The sequence below is a fragment of the Lycium barbarum genome, chromosome 2, assembly GCF_019175385.1.
Source record: "Lycium barbarum isolate Lr01 chromosome 2, ASM1917538v2, whole genome shotgun sequence".
Lineage (NCBI taxonomy): Eukaryota > Viridiplantae > Streptophyta > Magnoliopsida > Solanales > Solanaceae > Lycium > Lycium barbarum.
In genome coordinates, this window is record NC_083338.1 from 49,107,867 (window position 1) to 49,125,748 (window position 17,882).

Sequence of the window (17,882 nt, forward strand, 5' to 3'; positions counted from 1 at the left end):
CTTTCATCGGGACTTTCCATTTCTCATACGTATTTGTACACACATGTCATCATCCGTAGTCCATAATAGTACTCGTACCATATTTGTGCTCATATTCGTGTTCATATACATAGTCTTATCACATTCATATTCATATTATATACATAATCATTTACCTAACATATCCATACTCTTAATGATGTCTTATACATAGCATATACATAGCATACCCGACCATAAGGTTCGGTGTTTCGTACATACTTGGCCAACCAAGGCTCAAGGTTATATCTACCTGGCCCTACCAAGGCTCAGGGTTATCCGTACCATCTACAGATGTGTGATCGCGTTACGTAATCGTATACATAATCTATACATATTCATATACATATATTCTACCTGGCATTATAAGCTCGGGGTTTGATAATAGCCCTTCATAGGCACATATAAGTATACTAGCCCGTAGGCACCTTTAACATCATTACTATTATCATCATCATTACTGTCATAATCATTATCGCTACATCTATATCATAGGCTTACTCGTCATATGAGGTGCGTAGTACAATCATAGTACATATCAAGGATCGTGAGCTTACGAGCTCAGAATGTCAATCATTTGGAGACAACATACTCACAGAGAGAATTTAGGAATTTGGCCAAAGAACCATGCCTTATGAAGGAAGGGTTAGCCTTACATACCTTTCCGTCGCACTATTCTACACTTGCACGTACTCCTCCGATGCTCACGTTTCTACCTTCATTAAGGTCATACTATCATTAGGATCGATAATTAGCACACATGGCTAAAGCTAGGCAAAATCGGACAACTATTCCTTCACATCGTAATTCAACTCCCAACGTCAACAATACATTCATAATATCATAACAATGTCCATTAGTCATTCACATTAACAATATTCATCATTTCACCTTCATTAGTCCATATCCATGGCTAGGACCTACGACTATATCCATTCGCATGCATCGCCCATATAATGTTCTCAACATCATTTATAACACATCTACATCACAATACATCAAGGTTCCTAACTCAATTCAAACTATTTCTCAAAATGTTACTATTCATCATTCATGACCCATTTTACCATATTTTCTACAATCCATGCATTTCAACTCTCCAATATCTTAAACAACATATAAATATCATGAATCTTACCTTAGAGATTGTAGGAACAAGCCTTAGTTGATAATACTCCACTTTGAGCAAAACCCTAGTTTATCTCCATTTGGATTTCTTGACTTTGGATGACCTTTGATGATTTTCTTACTCTTGATTCACTTGTTTTATGTTGTTGATTACTTATAATCCTTGAAAACTTATATAATAAATGTAGAGAGATGTTTTTAGAGATAAGTGGTGTGATGTAGAAATGAAATAAAATAAGTCTGGGTCCCCTTATTTAATGACTTGAAAAATCTGTGTTGAAGTTCACAGTGGTCGTGAACTGGGTTTACAGTCCGTATAGCAGTTTACGGACCGTCCTTCGTGGTCGTCTTTAACCATTTTAAAACCAGAAACTTGGGCTACTTGCATGGTGATTTACGACCAAGGTTTACGGTCCGTAAATCACTTTACAGTCCGTATTCCAGGTCGTATTTTACCATTTCCTCCACTGGCAGAAAGTTGAAGTTTTGCATGCCAGTTTACGACCTGCTAGTTTACGGACCGTATACCAGTTTACGGGCCGTATAACACTTTACGACCACCTGGCCAGTTGCAAATCTGCAACTTCTCATATTTCTTAGACTTTTCATTCTAATCACCCACACCCATTTACATGCATTGCTCACCTCATTCCTTGCCTTATCTTAGCCAACTTTCTCGTCTTACATCGGATACCTTTGAAATCTCGGCTAAGGCCATCAAACGTCATTTCTTACTCATGGAACATCATACACTCGTACTCATCACTAGTTCATTCGCTTGCGTACCAACGGAAAATTTCCGAGGTGTAACAGTTTTATAAAGGCTCATCATGCATTCACGTTATATTCCGCTCATGTTATGCCACATGATGATTCAGCAAGCCATGTGGTTCGCTCGGTCATATGCAGTAATGCACCGAGTGCCGTGTTTCGCCCAGGCCATGGTTCGGGGCGTGACATTTATAAAACCCAAGAATTAATTTCCTATTTAAACAAATGAGAAGAGTAAGGAGATATAAAGAAATGAGTTTTAGGACTCATCCTCTCAAGGCCACAAGTGAAATCCTCTGAAAATTCTCCCAAAACAGCTCTAGAAATGTAATTGGGTGAAAATGAGGTCCAATCTCGATTTGGGGAAATAAATGCTCGGTCTGTTCAGCGATATTTGCGGGCACAGAACTTTCTTCGCAGGCAAGGCCGATTTGCCGATAACATTTGCAGACGCGATTCTATTAATCCAATCAGATTCCCGCATAAGCGAAAGAGTAATCGCGAAAGCAGGCCCGCGGATGCAGCCCAAAATCAGCAGAGGCTAGCCGCCTGAAATAGAATTGGAATTTCCTACTGATTCTCCAAAGTCGCCTAGAGATCAAACCGTACCCGCATAATTAACTCAGGGGACTCGATATTTCTCAAAACCACGCCACTTATTCTTGCAAACCAAAATACATGTAGATAAAAAATTAAATCTCGAGTAGGTGTTTTTCCAAACTAAAATGGGGAAAAAAATTCCATAACGACCGAACGGATCGTTAGATATAAAGGTGCCACCAAAACTTAAAGGAAAGTTCTACAGAGTGGTGGTTAGACTAACTATGTTATTATAACGACCCGTTTGGTCCTTTAGGCGTTTTACCCTTTTTACCCCTGTTGAACCTTCCCCTAGCATTGTTAAAGTTCATTTGACTTGCGGGGATGGGTAGAACCATTCCTGAGGTTGTCGGGTGAGTCTTGGTTGATTTTGAGGAATTTAGAAGATTTTAAGTTGAATAAGTAAAAAAGTGTTGACCAATAGTTGACTTTTGGGTAAATGAGTCTTTTTGAGGTTTTCGTCAGTTTCATTTGGTCCAGAATGGTTCAGTTCCCGAGGCACTCAGGGGTATTTTGGTCCCTTTGTTGCAAATCTTATTTTTGGTCATTTGGGGGTTGACCAGATCAAGATGACCTCTTTTGAGAATTCTGAGGGCGCAGATGAGCTCATAGACTGTTCTTATAGTAGGTTGAATGATTTGTTTGTATCCGGCAAGTCTCGGATGTGTTTCAGGTTTGGGGCTGAACTTGTTGAAAAACCAGAATTTTCTGGTTTCTGGTGTGCCGCTTTTGTGGTGGTTGGACCGCACCCGCGAGCCCTCCTCCACGAGGCTTGGTCCACAAATGTGAGGTTTCATTTGGTCAGGTAGTTTTGCACCTACGAGTTCTTTTCCGTAGGCGCGGGACCGCGTATGCGGAAGTTTCACCGTAGCTGCGATATTTCAGAATTTAAGTGGGTTCGCCTCTATGGGTAATTTTTCTCAGATGCTGGATGGATAGTCTGCAGATGCGGGATCACTGACTCATAAACCCTTTTTATTCCCGCTTTCGTGCTTAGTCTTTTTATCCACAAACTTGAGACTTAGAGAGAGATTTTTGGGCAATTTGGTGGAAGTTTCTTGGGATTCATCTTTGGGGTAAGTTTCCTATACTCTTTTATGATTTTATCATGTATTATATATGGAATATATGGTAGGAATTCTGAATTAGATGGGGAATAGGGTTATGAACCGTAAAATGAGTTTTACCATCTTCCATCCAATTTGAGTTTTGTTGGGAAATTTCTTAGATCCTAATCATTAAAATTATTGGGTGGCTAGTTCTTAAGTTTGAATCTTGCCTTTTCTCAAAGATTTTGGTTATGGAAAATAAGTGTTTGATGAATATGAAACCTAGGTTGATAATGGTTTCCCTTAACTAAATTCATGGATGATTTTGAAAGGAGTTTACAATTTGTGGCTTGGGTTAGCTACTTCTTACTCCAATTTCCCAAACTGGAGGGCTGCAACGCGCACCCGGGCCTTATTTGTCGGGCACCATCATGACATATCAATAACCGTATTAACAAGAATAAGTGGGCCAGGAGGGTCGCCATGAGACATCTGAATAAACATATAGAATACTCAACAAGGAGCGACCCCAACAAGATATACATGAAATATACTGGCCTACAAGGCCGACGTGATCATCCGTACAAAATATCTACATACATGACATCTGTCTACAAGCCTCTATAGAGTACATAATCATCACAAGGTCGGGATTGAGCCACGCCATACCCATATATGTGCATACATGTAATCATATTGACTCACAAGGAAACTCCACAACAAGTGGAGTGCAACAACACTATTTTCTGAGCTGGTATCCTACCACTACTAAAAAAAGGGAAAAACCGACGACGAAAACCGACGGACTGCGTCGGTTTTTTTAATGAAACCGACCCTTTACGGTCCGTCGATTTACATAGCCTCGCTTTTTGGAAACCGACAGAACACGTCGGTTTTTTCCGACGGACTGCGTCGGTTACGTGGTCCGTCGGGTTTTATCTAATAATTTAAAAAAATAAAAAAAAAAAAAAAAAAAACTGACGGACTGAGTCGGTTTTTTTAATTTCTGATTTTTGATCTTATATTAAAACAATATATATTTTATGAAAAAACCGACGCAGTGCGTCGGGTTTTTCATAAAATTTAAGAATTAATTTCCAGAAAACCGACGGACTGAGTCGATTTTCCGGAAAATTTCCAGAATTAATTTCCAGAAAACCGACGGACTGCGTCAGTTTTCTGGAAAATTTCCTGCGTGCAATTCATGCATTTTCTGCAGCCACACCTGCACAGAAACCAGTACCAAAAGCTGCTCAAAACTAGCATTAAAATGCTCCAAATCAATTCTAAAAGAGCTACAACATATAAAATCACCCTAAGTAACAATCAAACACATCAAACACTATCTAAACACATTAAATACGATCTAAATAGACCTTCAAAGTTCAAAAATATTTAAATGTCCTACCAAAAGTACCATTAACTAGTTCCATAAAGCATAAAACATAAGTCCATTATGAAATCTAAACTAAAACATAAGCCCCACGACTATATAAATGAACCCTAACCGCTTCCAGTTTCAAATACTTCTTACACCGGCAACGAGAACAAGCACACCTAATTACCCCTTCATTTTGAAAAGGGTGAAGTGACATTGCATGTGTGTAAACTTGTCAACAAATTCATCATTTAAACCCACACGATCACTATTATTTATATTATACATCCACATACGATACATCTATAAAAATATACCCACAAATTATTGAGGTTATAGAAATATATTTTAACTTAAGAATTCTAACTTAAAATATAACTTAAGAAAACACAATCCCAACCAATTCTAACTTTGAAATCTCAATAACAATTCTAACTTTAACAACTTATGGATTCTAACTTTAATATAACTTTTAAAAGCACAATCCCAACCAATTCTAACTTTGAATTCTCAATAACAAATCTAACTTTAATAACTTATGGATTCTAACTTTAATATAACTTTAAAAGCACAATCCCAACCAATTCTAACTTTCAATTCTCAATAACAATTCTAACTTTAATAACTTATGGATTCTAACTTTAACAACTTATGGATTATAACTTCAATATAACTTTGAAAAGCACAATCCCAACCAATTCTAAAAATTGAAAAGTAAATCTAGCCAAATAAAGTCTACATTTTAGTTTTGAGGTTATAGAAATATTATAACTTAACATTCTAACTTTGAAAAGTACAATAACAGCCAATTCTAACTTTGAATTCTCAATAACAATTCTAACTTTAATATAACTTGGAAAAGCACAATCCCGACCAATTCTAACTAAGCTAACACAAATACATTGACAATGAACATAAAAATTAGCACAATCTCAAGCATATATATATATATATATATATATATATATATATATATATATATATATATATATATATATATGTGTGTGTGTGTGTGTGTGTGAAAAGTAAACTAGTCAAATAAAGTTTACATTTTTTCACAAATTTAACAACAATTTAAGAAAACACAACACCAACCAATTCTAACTTTCAATTCTCAATAACAATTCTAACTTTAATAACATATGAATTCTAACTTTAACAACTTATGGATTATAACTTCAATATAACTTTGAAAAGCACAATCCCAACCAATTCTAAAAATTGAAAAGTAAATCTAGCCAAATAAAGTCTACATTTTAGTTTTGAGGTTATAGAAATATTATAACTTAACATTCTAACCTTGAAAAGCACAATCCTAATTCTAACTTTGAATTCTCAATAACAATTCTAACTTTAATAACTTATGGATTCTAACTTTAATATAACTTTGAAAAGCACAATCCCAACCAATTCCAAAAATTGAAAAGTAAATCTAGTCAAATAAAGTCTACACTTTAGTTTTGAGGTTATAGAAATACTATAAGTTAAAAATTCTACTTTGAAAAGCACAATCTCAATCAATTCTAATTTTGAATGCTCAATAAAAATTCTACTAACTTATGGATTCTAACAAAAACCACAATCCCCCAAAAAAAAAAAAAAAACTAGTCAAATAAAGTATACATTTTTGCACGAATTCAACATCAATAATATTACAAACAATGATAACTAAGCTAACACAAATACATTGACAATGAACATAAAATATAGCACAATCTCAAGCAAAAAAAAAAATGAAAAGTAAACTAGTCAAATAAAGTTTACATTTTTTCACAAATTCAACATTAATAACATTACAAATGATGTTTAACAAAACTAAATAGACTAACATTAGGCCTAAGATCTACAAATAAAACTAAAATTGAAAGAATTTTAAAAGCCCTAATTTAAAAGAAACGACCTCAAATTACAAGTTAAAAACGGGGCTGGGGTAGGTGGGGTAGGGCTGCGTACGTAGCGACGGGTGGGCGGCGGGTAGCAGCAGGTGGCGGGCGTGGGCAGAGGGGGGTGGGCGGCGGGTTAGGGTTTTTTCTTTTAGAGAGAAGTGGGTTTTTATTTTTGGGGAAGATAGCAAATGATATGCCAAACCCGTTTCTATCATATTGTTAAAAAAAAACTGACGGAAAAACCGACGCGGTCCGTCGGTTTTTTTTTAAATGTTGACCAGCCTCTGACCAAAAAAAAATTAAAAACCTATGTAGTCCGTCGGTTTCTTTAAAAAAATTCATTTATTAATATTTTACAAAACAAAATGAATTATAAATTATTTAATATATTTTTAAAAAATTATTTTCTTTTTAATAAAACCGACGTGGGACGTCGGTTTTTGTAAAAAAAAATTGGCGGAAACATAATTTCAAAATTTTGCAGAAAAAACCGACGTTGTCCGTCGGTTTTTTAATTAAAAAAAATTAGAAATACACAAAACCGACACACTGAGTCGGTTTTCCGTCGGTTTTTTGTCCGTCGAATTTTGCCAGTTTTTTAGTAGTGTACTGAGTGGCCCGTGAACTTGTATCTCAAGACTTGCGGGCATGAAACGCAGCGTCCCCAGACAAAAGGGACATCAGTACAAATAATGTACCAAGTATGTAAGGCATGAGGAACAACATAATAAAGACATGAAGGTAACATGAGATAAAAGAGAGTCAACCTGTACATCTGAATGCCTCTGAGGTCGCATGACATGCTTGCTTTCTTTTACAACATATACATATATATAAGCCATACTATGGGGCTACATCATCATCATTAAGCCGCTCTTTGGGGCTATCATCATCATACTGTACCCAACTGCAGTGGTGTGCACAATAGGTTCCATACACGGCCGACTATAGCGTGGCTCGGTGTCATAAAATAGATACATATGTATATATATACATAATGCATGAATGATAAGAAGACAGTCTGAATTTATCGGAGTGACATAAAGTCGTTGCACCTCCGATTATCATTATGGAACTAATATCATCAACATAACTTGCTTTTGAGGATCAATAAGCCATAAGACAGTGTAGTACCATCATATAGAGGGCAAGAAACATAAGCTTCTAGTATTTCTAAGAGTAGAGCCATTATGAATGTCGTTCGTTTACTTTTCATTTCATTCTAGTCATGCCAAAAGAATAAGAGAAAGTGCCTTAACATACCTGGATAATCTCCTTCTCAATCCACAACCAAGCTTAACATAATCCTCTTGCGTCTACAACAAGTGAAATGATATCATCATCAACATACAAGGTCATGACTATCGTATTTTGCTAATCTTATAACCAATGGAAAAACAGGCAACATTTCCCCTATTTATACTACATCCTAAATACCTATAAGGGTCATCAAACAGCCCAACAACAATAACAACAACAACAACAACAACAACAACAACGGCAACAACAGCAACAACAGCAACGATTCAACATAAGCTTCTCCGATTACCTAACAACCATATTGAGCGGTAAGCTCGTTTTAGAAATAACGAAACATAATTTGAATCCAATTCTTGTTCTATAAATCAGTCTACAACCTTCATAACATTATAATTATGTTTACCATATCCTCTTCAGCCCAAAACATCATAAATATAATCTCTAAAACAGTCCATACATTTTAAATCTTCAACCTTCACTTCCGAGTCCTAGTTTTAAATGTTTTCCTTCTTCATTTCCTTTAATTAATACATGAATAGTCTTAACAATAATATCAAAAACATAGCCAGGTTATATTCCATAATTTCCAGCAAGTAGAAACAATATTTACACCTTCAAAATAGTCCAACAAAATAGTAGCCATACTTTAGGCTATTTTAAAGCAATCTTGTAGTGTTTTGCCTCAAATGACTTCACCCACGTGGAATTTAAGCTTAATCACAACCAATAGCATGTTATAAATACGTTAAGAAGAAGCTATGGCTCAGAATCCAACCGTGGTTCAGCTCACAACAACCCTTAATAGCATAACAACTTTATAGACTTGTTGTTCTTTGGGGGTTTCCAATACTTTGATGAAAGATTGGATTGTTTTCCCTTTGATTTGGCTTCAGAACCTTGGAGATATGTTAGGAAAGGGTTTGGGGGAGTTCCTAGATGAAGTTTTATGGAAAATGATTGAAAAATGAGGCTGCTTCGTCTTTTACATCAAAGAAGGTCGGCCACCGCCTAAGTGGGTCCCAAAAGGGGCTGCTTGCGCAGTCTCGCGAAATGCGAATATCTCTTTACTACGATGTCACATTGATGAACGGTTTAATACGTTAGAAACTAGACTTGTAGAAATTCAATTTGGTGTGTGGAACACCCCATAACTCCAAGTATATTGAGATAAAAGCTCAGTGACATTAGATCCAAATTTAAGAAAAGTTTACGAACGTAACTTGTGATACTTTTCACTGACTTTTATTTTACAACTTGCTTGACTTCAAAACTTAACATACGAATATTATATGATTCAAATGCCTTAAAACACGACATCCTTAGAATATTAAGAACTCCTTGTTTAACCCCAAAAGTACAGGTTATAACACCTTTGATTCGTTTAACCCCGAAAGGTTATAATACATGCTTAAGATTTGTTAAAAGTCTTTCTTAACCTTTTAGAAGTTCCATGGACTCTATGGGCTTATGTTAGTTTACTTATGAAACAAACGATGCGAAAATTTATGAGGTGTAACATCCTTCCTCCCTTAGGATCATTTGTGGGACATATCGGGGTAACTTCCAATCCTTGAAATTCTTGAGACCTTTAAATCATTACACATGGCCAGATTATGCTATCATCCCGCTGCTTTCTACATGAATGCTACAATTATTCTTGAACATTTGACCCCTCTTTTATCCTTTGTCTTTCATATAGTCTTGTTTTTAGCCTAGATAACATAATACTTTTCCATAACATCATGGATTTGTAGATTTATGTACAACCACTAAAATTGCTCATACAAGTGATATTTGTTTACTTAGATATCGTTCAACTCATTCTTTCAATATCGAAACATTGCTGCATAAATGTATGCTACTCCCGAGGTCATTTTTATTTAGTCACTTACATTTTGGCATGGCCTTATATACCTTAATCAACTTGTATTGATATACAATTAAGTCCTTCATGCGTAAGATCTTTAAGAATACCTTGCTTTCAAGTTCTAACTCCTTCATGAATTCATTAGCTTTAGACTCGCAATCCATTTGGTAGAACAATTTCATCCATTTAAGCTATCAGATGGTGAACCTGCATTCCTCTCCGTATCACATTGTTGCTCCCAAACGCACACGCAAGTATACGTGGTCGTACAAGTAATATAGACTGTTAAGTCCAGATATCGATCCCACAGAGACTTAGATTCTACTGTTAAACTAATTCAAATTCGAAAGAAACTATTCAAGAAAGTGAAAATCAAGATGTGTGTTGTACTAAACTAAAACTGAAAAGTAAACAATTTGTGATGGGTGTTTTTATGACTGGGACTATGTTGACAAAGATTGTAAGAATTATCAGATGAGACAAAGATCTAGGGCTATGGCTTTCGACAATCCAGTTGATCTTCAGACAATTCCACCTATTTTATTTCCTGGGTTACTAGTTAACGGGTTAATTATGCTTTATGATATTCTCTCGAACTACTCACAAGCCTGTAGATGTTACTATAACGCCTATATCTCTATGGTCATCAGAGGTAACAAGAACTAAGTAGGGCTAAAAGGTATATCTCTATCCTCATTAGCGAAATGATTAAATCGAACAAACTCTATTTATTCTTATTACGTACGTGAATTCCCTTTCTCAAGCTCAATTCACGCACCACAGATAGTGTCTAACTATTGGCCAGATAATCAAACAATTAAAATCAAGAATAAATAAGCAACCCAAAATATGGAAAATCAATAGATAGAAATTATCATCAAATCAACTCTCAAGTCTTTCGCCACAACCCTAGAATTAAGAAGTTTAGTTACTCATGATTCGATCATAGACAAAGGATATCATGAATAAACTAGGGTTGAAAAAGATGAAAAATAAAATAACCTAGAGAGACAGAGGGAGAACGGTGGCTTACAAATCCTTGAATAATCCCAGCACCCGTTCTCAGCTATTAAAACGTCTATATATAGGCTAGGGTAAAAATAATAAATAAGGAATCCAAATCCTAGTCTAATCGGGAAAACATCCGCAGATCCCGGCTTTCCTTCCGCATCGCGGAAGGATCGCGCAGAGTACTGAGGCTTCTCGTTTTCCTTCCGCGATGCGGAGGGATCGCGAGATGCTGATGACTGATTTGGTTGGTCCGCTTTCTTCACGCGATGCGACTGGATGGCCTGATGTTCTGAGGCTTCCCGCGATGCGGAAGAGAAGCGAGGTTTCTTCAGTCGATTCAATCTCCTTCTAGTTCATCCTTTGTGGTCTTCGACTCGTCACCTCATCTAATCGACATATGCTACAAATTCCAATCATTTTAAGCACAGTCTCCATCGTTTGTCGTCATCGTACCTATACACATGAAATATAACGACATAAGTTCAAATACGACGGTTACGTTATGAATTAAGCGATAAAAGTCATAAGAGTAGGCTGTAATACGCCACAAAACAATGATATTTGTGCCAAATATCACCACCCCCCACTTAGACTTTGCTCGCCCTCGAGCAAACACAAACCAACACCAGATTACACAAACTCATTCAAACAGGTCTGCAACGGGATTCGGCTAGCATGGCTATCTCTGAAGACAAATTTTCAAAATCAAAACAGTGACTCAAATTGCGAAAGCCATTCCAAAGGTTTAAAAGCTTCATTTTCAGCACCAAGTAATTCTTCCCAAAGAAAACACTTCAATTTTCAAAACAGTTGACTCAACGACACCACTTCAACACATACAAGCAACCTTATGATCAAGAAATCAACACTTCACCACTCTATTGCTAATTATGTGCCCTCACCACAACAAAGTAGTCCATATCTCATCAAGAATCACATATGTTTAAATCAATGGACCTGAAATCAATAAGTACGCTCACTCTCACAAAGACATCACATGTAAAATGCGACATACCATAGGCTTGCCCGTAGTGTAACCACTCCACTAATCCAAGTAAGACGAACCTAGAATCAAGTAGGACTTTGAGGGTTGTAATGTAGGCTACGGGACGGGTAGGAATTATTTGGATAATAGTGACTAACCTCCCTAAGCACTTTAATACTTATACTTTTATCATTCTTGCATGATTTATTCATTAGCCCTTATTCAATACCAACCAACCTTTAAATTTCTCCCAATTCACCCATTTTCTTTGTTTAAGCACCACCATTTTTTAAAAAAAAAGTCACACAAATTAGAAGGGAAACTGTTTCGCTACATCTTTTTCAGATTTTTTTTTTCTCTCTTTCAATTCCCAACTAACAAGTGAATTAGTTCTATTCATTCGGTGCTCCCATTGTCTTTCTAGATTTCCATTAACAACCATTTCCCCTCTTTATTTCACATCCCAACTCCCATTATACTTATAATTTATTAAAGTGCTCGTGGAGTGTTTTGGATCAAACATCAAGTGTTATGGAACGAAGGGGTAAAGGCTAATTAACTGCTATCAAAGAAAAAGCTAAAGGCTCAAAAGGGTTAACTAGGGTGCTATTTGCAAGTTGGTAGGATAACTCTTTAGGCTTTTTAGTTACTAAACAAAGAAACGCCTCTATCACTTTCTAGGCTCAACCAAACTTCATTTCGTTTTGTGAACACACAGGGCAAGTTCTAGATGTCAATACCAAACATGGATTCAAACATGGATTCAAATACAAAACCTTACTCACACATGGCACACAATCAACGCAAGAGGGATCCGGTTGTCCCTCGAAACAATCAAACAACAATGACAATCAACAATGCCAAGTTGGTCAAATGAGTCAAAACAAAAACCATTTTCAAGTGCTTCCAAGAAAAGTGATACAATTTCACGGCATGCTTTCACAAAAAATTTCAAGATCACTCATATTCCAATACTTCACCTATCCCGTGCACCTATCATTTGAATACACCTAGCCTAAGGACTAATTTTCCCTCAAGCAGGTTGTCATCCAGCCGTCATCAGGAACAACCTTTCTTATGACTAAAAAAAAATCTACCTACGCCCGGTTCAAAGGCCCCCCCTCGGGAAAGAACCGAGGCCATAAGAAAACCAAAGGGGGTGGATGATGAATGCCTACTAATGAGGGACTTAAGAAGTTATCAAAGAAAAATAAAGAAAATAAAATCTTTTTGAAATTTTTCCAACTTTTTCTATTTTTTTTTTGACACTAAGATGCAAAACTAAGGAAAAATCCTAAGGCATACTAATCATCATCCGCAACATCAAAACATGTTGTTATAAAACCAGGGACGTATTTTCCCACCCCACACTTAAAATTATGCAATGCCCTCAATGCATATATATTTGAAATCAAATAAATCGCAAGCAAGGTAAGAAATACTCCCTAGGGCCCACTAGGGCCTAGTCGTCCTCATCGAGAAAATTCTCATCATCAGCCGCGCCCTCATCTGGTTCGGCGTCCTCTTCCTCTTCATTGTCTTCGCCTTGCATCAGCGACTCTACCTCCTCCTCGTCTTCGAGTGCAGCCATTACTCAATCAGCCGACTTCTCATCCTTATCCGTAGGTAACTGAGACAGCTCGCCCACTAGTTCCCGAGAATGTGGAGTGTGGGGGTTCTGAATAAAGACCCTTGTGAGATCAATATTGAAGTGCTCACTCGCAACCATCATTCCCGAATAAAGCTGGGCTAGTACGGTGGACTGGGCGGACCTCTCCTCTGCCGGGGTCAAATGCTGTCCGGATACGCTTGCTGGGGCCATGACATTGGAGATGTCGAGCGGGTCAATGGGCGCCTCAAGTACTCTATTAGTAGAGTATGCTAACTCCTCGTCGAGCTGCATTAGGTAGGAAGTGAGAGTGTTCCATAACATAGCCTTTTCGACTTGCCAGCCCGCACTCTGCGAATTTCCTGCAGCATCCAATATCCGATGTTCACCGGCTGCCCTATCATCAGGAATCACACAATGCACACTCTCTCCCTTTGTACCTCTGAGAAGTGATCAATGGGCATGATTCTAGCATTGAGAAGGCGCAACCACACTCGAGCCTCTCTACAAAAGTTACTCATGCTCATGCTCCGATGCTTCCGAAGAGGCCCTACGTATCGTGCCCATTGAGCTTTTGAGTTGGCTCCACAAAGAGTTTCCCGGATAGCCCTGTAATCGGGCCTTTTGATGAATTCTAGTAGTGGCTCAACAGGCACATCCGGGACTCCAATTGCCCCGCACAAGGTTCATGCCGACAATGGCACCCAACTTTTCCGAATGAACACAGAATCTCGAGTCCTACGTACGGATTGGCATGCTAGCATAAAGTTCCATGACCAAATCAATGTTTACAGGCCCCGGCTGTTCGAACACATACGTCCATCCCATGGCAACTATACGGTCGTGGATATCCCAAAAGTTCTTCTTCAAAGGGGCTAGACTGATTGCTCGCTCATGATTGTACCCCTTCGAGGTGTCAAACCCAGCATACCACTCTGCTCCTTCCCCCGAGAGACGGGGGTGGGTTGTCTGCCGGCGGAATGACAACCGCGGGATGCTTTCCCTTTCCGGATGTTTTCCCTTTCGTCGCTTTGGACGGGTTTTGTGCTCTTCCTCTTTTTGTGCCTTGGGAGAAGGAGGTGACAGCTTTGCCCTTGGACTTGGCGTGAACCATTTTGCCTGCAAAACAACGCATTACCAAACGAGAGGTATAGGTCAGTAACCAAGGGGTCATGGCACGAACCCACACTTACTTCAAACTATATTACGAAAAAAAAAAGTGTGCTACTCCTACATGACAACACAAACAAAAACAAAGCAAGCTATTTTCATGTTGTAGGGCTTGGGATGGAAAAATCACAACTCTCCAATCCTCCCTCACAATTCAAAATTTATGGTGAAAGGAGATGCACAAGGGTTCCTATGTTCGGTTAATGTTCCATTGCTACTCAATACTTCACAATTTCACAAAAACTTGGTTTAGGACTTTTATCGAACACCTTGTGGGCGTAAAATCGTCCCTTAACTTTTGATAACAATGGTGGGTTGAAGAACCCTCCCTTTGGCAATGGGAGTCACGTTCTAGCAACAATCACACACATCACACAAGCAATACCAATCCCCGCCCAAAATTTGCCCATACCCATATCCCTACTTTCCAACTACCAACATCAATAACAAGGAAAAGAAAAATGGAAGATGAACACTTACCTTGTGATGTTAATGGGGGATGGATTAAAGCAACTTGAAGTTGTTTTTGTGAGAGAAGGAATGGGGGTGGGTATATTTTTTCCTTTCGTATGAGAGGGAGAAGGGTGAGTTGGGGGAATGTTTTCTGATGGGAATAAGGAGAGGAGGCGGGTGATAACCCAAATAAGAGAAAAAGAAATACAAACCGGGTCGACCCACGCGATCCGTCCGCATCGCGGAAGGAAAGCGTGAGGCTATAGAACTCTGCGCGATTGGTTCGCATCGCGGGTAGATCGCGCAGATCACTGAACACTTTTGATTTTTTTATGCGCGATCTGCCCGCATCGCGGGAGTAAAGCGCAAATTACTGGGCACTTTGTTTGTTTTCTTCTTCTCGCCAATTCCTGCAACATGAACAAACGTGACCTATATCATAAAGAAGTTTGGGTTCCTCCCAACAAGCGCCTTAGTTACGGTCGTGGCACGACACTTTTTTTTGCATGGGTTGCCTCCCGAGAAGTGCCTGATTTAACGTCGTGGCACGACGTACGATTTCTTCAAGACTTTTCTAGATCGATGGTGGTCCTTGCGCGGTCAGTGGCCTCCCCGTAGTAATGCTTCACTCTTTGCCCGTTCACCAAAAATGTCTCATCCGAATTGGGTCTTTTGAGCTCGACTGCACCATGTGTAGTCACACGAACTACCTCGAATGGTCCGGACCACTTACTCTTCAGCTTTCCACTGAAAATCTTCAGCCTAGAGTTATACAGCAACACTGACTGCCTAGGCTCAAAGTCACGAGATTAGATGTGCCTATCATGAATTATCTTAGTCCACTCCTTGTACATTTTCGCGTTTTCATAAGCATGATAGCGAAATTCTTCCAATTCGTGCAGCTGCAACAGTCTCTTTTCCCCAGCTTTAACCATGTCTAGATTCAGCTTCTTGATCGCCCAATATGCTCTATGCTCAAGCTCAACTGGTAGATGACATGCCTTCCCAAAAATGAGCTTATAGGGAGATGTACCAATCGGAGTTTTGTAAGCTGTTCTGTATGCCCACAGAGCGTCATCAAGCTTCAATGACCAATCTTTTCTACTTACGCTCACAGTCTTCTCCAAAATCCGCTTGATTTCTCTGTTCGATACCTCCACTTGACCACTCGTCTGAGGGTGATAAGCAGTCGCTATCTTGTGTTTCACCCCATACTTGAGCAGCAATTTATCAAAAGAGCCGATTGCAAAAATGCATACCTTGATCACTGATGATGGCCCGAGGGGTCCCAAACCTTGTAAAAATGTTCTTTTTCAGAAATCGCGCCACCATACTAGCATCATTGGTGGGAAGTGAAATGGCTTCCACCCACTTCGAGACATAATCTACAGCAACCGATATGTACTTATTCCCCTTGGATGGTATGAAGGGACCCATGAAGTCAATACCCCACACATCAAACAGCTCAATTTCTAAGATGCCCTTCAAAGGCATTTCATGACGCTTGGAGATATTTCCAGTTCTCTGGCAGCTATCACATGCTCGCACAAATTCATGAGCATCTTTGAACAAAGTTGGCCAGTAGAACCCGGACTAAAGTACCTTTGCAGTTGTTCTGTCACCAGCATGATGTCCTCCATAGGGTGATGAGTGACACTTCTCGAGAATCGCTGAGACCTCTTCCTCTGGAACATACCTTCTGATCAGCTGATCTGTGCCAACCCGGTAGAGATAGGGCTCATCCCACACATAGAAACGACTGTCATGTAGAATCCGCTTCTTCTTCCCGTGATTAGCACAAGGGGGGTAAATCTCACTCACTATAAAGTTCACCATGTCTGCATACCATGGCACCTCAGCTGATTGAAGGGCAAAAAGTTGTTCGTCCGGAAAAGTCTCATTAATCACCACTGCTTTATCCACATGTCCCGATCTTCTAACCTCGATAAGTGATCCGCAACCTGATTTTCTGTGCCCTTTCGATCAAGAATCTCGATGTCGAACTCTTGCAGCAGCAGCACCCAATGAATAAGCCTCGGCTTTGCATCCTTCTTTGCAAACAAGTAACGAACTGCCGTGTGATCAGTGTAGACAATCGCCTTTGTGCCCACCAGATATGATCGGAATTTGTCAAAGGCATAGACATTCACCAATAACTCCTTCTCTGTGACAGTATAGTTCATCTGAGTTGCATCAAGTGTCTTGCTGGCATAATAAATAGGATGAAAGATCTTGCCCCTTTTCTGACCGAGGACAGCACCCACAGCAAAATCAATTGCATCACACATTAAAATAAATGGCAGAGACCAATCGGGTGCGATGATAATAGGGGTCGACACCAACCTTCGTTTCAACTCATCAAAAGCCGTCAGACATGCTTCATTAAACGCAAACTTCACACCTTTCTATAAAAGCTTGCACAGTGGATTAGTAACTTTAGAGAAGTCTTTGATGAACCATCGGTAGAAGCCAGCATGCCCAAGAAAACTACGCACTCCCTGAACTGAAACGGGTGGTGGCAGTCTTTTAATTGCTTCAATCTTCGCCTTGTCGACCTCTATTCCCTTGCTCGATATCCTGTGCCCCAGAACAATTCCCTCTCGAACCATAAAATGGCATTTTTCCCAGTTAAGTACCAAGTTCGTTTCTTCTCAACGAGCTAACACGGCATCAAGATGGTTTAAACAGTCATCAAAA